The sequence below is a fragment of the Vespa mandarinia genome, unplaced genomic scaffold (genome assembly GCF_050613455.1).
Source record: "Vespa mandarinia isolate Hongniang unplaced genomic scaffold, ASM5061345v1 scaffold_40, whole genome shotgun sequence".
Taxonomy (NCBI): domain Eukaryota; kingdom Metazoa; phylum Arthropoda; class Insecta; order Hymenoptera; family Vespidae; genus Vespa; species Vespa mandarinia.
Genome location: NW_028197174.1, coordinates 110,219 through 115,379, shown reverse-complemented (window position 1 = coordinate 115,379; position 5,161 = coordinate 110,219).

Below are 5,161 nucleotides of genomic sequence, written 5' to 3'. Positions count from 1 at the left end.
ATACCGTTAATAATGATAATAACGATAATAATAACGATAATAAAAATTGAAATCCTACAAGCGACGATAATAACAATATTAATAACCATAATAATAGTAATAATAATGATGATAATTATAAAAATGTCAGTTATAAAATTAATATCGATAATAACAATTATAATCATTTTTAATATTAATAATAACGATAATAATAATAATAACGTAATTAATAACGAGGAAAACCAAAATAACGATAATAAGAATTTTAACGATAATATGGTTAATAACAATATTAGTAACGATAATAACAATAATAACGAGAACAGCGACATTAATAACGATAATAATAATAGCAATAATAATAATAATAATAATAATTATAAAAATAATACTAACGATAATAATAAAAATTTCCATAATATGTATAAGAAACATAATAATGTTGATAACGAAAATAACTATGATAATAACAATTACGATAATATCGATAATAACGCTAATAACGGTAATAACGTTAATAACGGTAATAATGTGCATAATAACGATAAAAATGATAATAACGTTAATAACTTTAATATCGGAAACAATATCTATAATAGTATTAATAAGGATAATAACAATTTTATGAATAACGATAATAATTACGGTAATAATATTAATAATAATAAAAAGTACAAAAATAATGATAGTAATGTGACTAAAAATAATAAAGATAATAACGATAATAACGGTAAAATGATAATAACGATAATAATAACAATAACGAGAATAATGTTCATAACAATTGAAACAGTAATAACAATAATAATAAGTAAAATAATAATAACGATAACAACATCCATAAAATCTATAATAACGATAAGATTGCTAATAACGATAATAAAAATAAAGATATAAATAAAACGATTGTAATGATAAAAAGGATAAGAATAAGGATAATAAAGATAATAACGATAATTACGTTAATAATAACGATAATTACGTTAATAATAACGATAACGACGATAATGGCGATAAAAGCAATAATAATAACGATACAAAGATAATTACGATACTAATTACGATAGTAACGATAATAATAGCGATAAAAATAATAATAACGATTATAACGACAATAACAAATGTGATAACGGTAATAAAACTGATATTAAGGACAACAACGAAAATAATGATTATAATAACGATAAACACGTTAATAATAATGATAATAACGATAATAACGATATTAATGGTAATAAAGATAATAATAATAAAAACAATCATGCAGTCAATAAAGTTAATAAATATAATAATAAGGATAATAATAATATTAAAAAAAGTAACGATAATAACGTTAATAACGATAATTAAATGAATAACAATCATAACGATAATAACTATAATAACGTTAATCACGATAATAAAGATCATAATAACAACTATAACAATAAAAATATAATAATGATGATGTCCATAATAATAACGAGCATAATAATTATAGCGATTATAACTATAATAACTATAATAGTAATGACTTTTATAAAAATAACGATAATTGAGATAATAAGGATAACTACAATAATAACGTTATTAACGATAATAACAATAATAACGATAATAACGATTATAATAAAGATAATAATAATAACAACTATAATTACGATAATAACAATAGTAATAATGGTAATAACAATAATAACTTTAATGACGGAAATAATAACGATGTAAACGATAATTATGATAGTAACGAAAAGAATGGAAATAATGTTAATACGGAATTAACGAACATAGTGACAATAATACTTAAATGACGTTAATAACGATAACAACGATAATAATAAGGATAATAATAATAACCACAATATTGATGATAATAATAATAACAATAATAATATAAGTTATTATAAAAACGTTATTAACGTTAATAAAATAATAACGTTAATACCGATAATAGCGATGACAACTATAACGACATTGATAACGATAATAAGGACAAAAATACGATAATAATAAAAATAACAATAATAGTGATAATATGGATAATTACGATAATAACGTCAATAATGGTAATAACGATAATAAAAATAATAATAAGTTTAATGATAATAATTACGAGAACCAAGATAATAAGGAAAAAAATAATGATAATAACGGTAATAACGGTAATAACGTTTTCAACGATAACCATAATGACTATAATAATGATAATAATCAAACCGATAATAATAAAGAGAACGAAAAAACGATAATCGCGATGAAGACGATGAAGATACTATGAACGATAATAATATCGATAATAATAATAATTACGAGAAAAACGATGAAAACGTTAATAATATCGATTATAACGATATTACAGAAAATAATAATTAGAAAAATTATCCTAATTAATAATTAGGATAATAACAATAATAACTATAATACCGATAAGAATATAGGTAATAAAAGTATTAACGACAGTAACAATAGTAATAAAGATAATAATAATAATAATAATAATAATAATAATAATAATAATAATAATAATAATAATAATAATAATAATAATAATATCGATAATAATAATAATAATAACGATAATAAGGTAAATAACTAAAATAAATATATTATCGATAATAACGACAAATACGATAATAATAAAGGTAATAATATTAGTAGCTATAACAGCGACACTAATAATTATAATAATAATAATAATAATGATAATGATAATAATAATAACGGTGATAATAAGCATAACGATAAAAACGATGATACCGACATTAACCATAAAAACGTTATTAACGATATTAATAACGACAATAATAGTAGCAAAGATAACAGCGAAATTAATAACAGTAATATTAACATTAATAATAATTATATTCATAACGATAATAATAGAAAAACGATAATAACAATAATAATAACGATAAAAACGATAATAATAATAGTAATGATAACTCCAATAGTAATAACTATAAATATTATTATATATTATATCGTATAAATACTATTATACGATATCATCCATAGTAATGATAATAAATATAATGACGACATAATAGGTAATAATAACGATAATAATAATAATAACGAAAAAAAAGATAATAATGGTAATAAAGTTAATAACGATAATAATAACGATAATACCTATTATAACTATAAAAGTAACGATAATATCAATAATTACGATAATGACGATAATAAAGCTAATAAGATAATAATAACAATATTAGTAATATTACGATTATAACGATAATAACGATAATAATAACGTTTATAATAATAATGCGGACAATAACGATAATAACGGTAATAACTTTAATAACGATAATAATAACGATAATAATAATAATAAAGTTAATAACAATAATAACGATATTAACATTAATAACGATTATATTGACGATAATAATAATAATAATATTGACGATAATAATAATAATTATAATAATAATAATAACGTTAATAAAGATAATAACGATATTAACATCGATTACAGGAAAGTAGCGATAACGCCGAAAGTAATTTTTTTTCTTATTCATTTGATGGTCTGAGACTGCCAATCATTACGCAATAACCCAGGGATCCTGCACACCATAGGAATTCGTCTCTATTTGGTTCCCCCATTAATGTTACTGGAGTGTCGCGCTCACTGTTGGAATAGGCTCTACTGACTAAACTCATATCCGTCCTAGAGGCATAGTGAAACCATCACGGCACCACCATATGGAAATACTTCGGGACTGCACAACTGCATCAGGTCCCTTTACGGGACTCTCCTTTCGGGTCTACGGGGCAAGAGCCTGGAGCAACTTTGGGGGCAGCTCTATGGGTCGCTCATATCTTTCTTTTTTTCTAAGCAAGATGGCCCTGAGGTGCCAAGCCACCTTGTTCCACTCCTCCTAACCTCGGAGCATTTTCTCGAAAACGTTGTCTGGCGAGATTTTTCCGAAGACTTGCTCCAAGGCGAGTCGTTCGACGCTCCACCGAGTACATTAAGAGAATGTGTGGTGGGCGTCGTCGACGATCGAGTCACTATATGGGCAGTTGCCGTCTGCAACTTTCCTCATTTTTGCGAGGAGGGTGCAGAACAGATAATGCCCTGTCAAATATTGTGTGAGGTAGAAGTCGATTACTTCCGCCTCCCGATTTAATCAACTGTCTAGCCGACTGGTGAGTCGGGCCGTCCACGTGCCCCGAGGCTCCTGTTCCCATCTGCTTTACCAGGTCTAAATGCTGGTAGTCCTGGCGAGCCATGATGCCTCCTCCTTTCCCAGAACGGGCCTTTGTTGGTGGACGAATTGTCTCTCCTCGGTTAGTAGATCGATCGGGATTACACCCGCGACCACTTGCACCGAGGGCTCAGAGACCGTGTGGTAGGAGCAAGCGATTCGCTAATGGCCCATCCTCAGTAACATTGCTATGTGCTTGCGGTATTTCTAGTGTCGCAGCGCCTCTGCCCAAACTACCGCGCCGTACATCATCACTGCATCGGCTGCGCCTATCAGAAGTCGCCTTATGCACGGTGGGGGTCCGTTGACTTTGGCCATGAGTATGCCAGGCGATGCTACTATTTTTACCGTCTTGTCGGCTGCCCTAATAATGTGCTCTCAAAATATCAGCTTGTTGTCGAGCATTACACCTATGTATTTGACAGTCGACTTAGTCTGGACCGCCGCGTTTCCTACAATGAAGCTGCGCAAGGTGTTGATGCGCTTCCGCGTAAGTAGCACGATCTCTGTCTCCTGGCCTGCTAGAGATATCCCGTGGTCTTTCATCCAGGAGATGACTCTCCGCATGACCTGGTAGATCAGCAGCTATGCCCCCTCCGTGTCTCTTGCGGTTATGACAACTGCAATGTTATCTGCGTACTCAACCAAGAAAGCACCTTCAGAGGCTGCAATACGAAAGATACCGTCGTAGAAAATATTCCATATATCCGGTCCCAATATGGAGCACCAAGCTGCGCCCGATGTCAATTCCAATCTTCTTGCACCATCGCTTGTGTTGTATACTAGAAAGCGCTGGTTCAGATAATCATAGATATTTCGGAGTAGGTACTCCGGAACGCAGAAATTACGTTCGAGCGCTTCTATTGCCAAGTCCCACCTGACGGAGTTAGAGGTATTTCTCACGTCTAAGGTGGCCAGCAGACACAGAGAGAGAGTTCGATGATTGCCTCGCTCCATCATTTTAGCCGCCGTGACAACCTCCT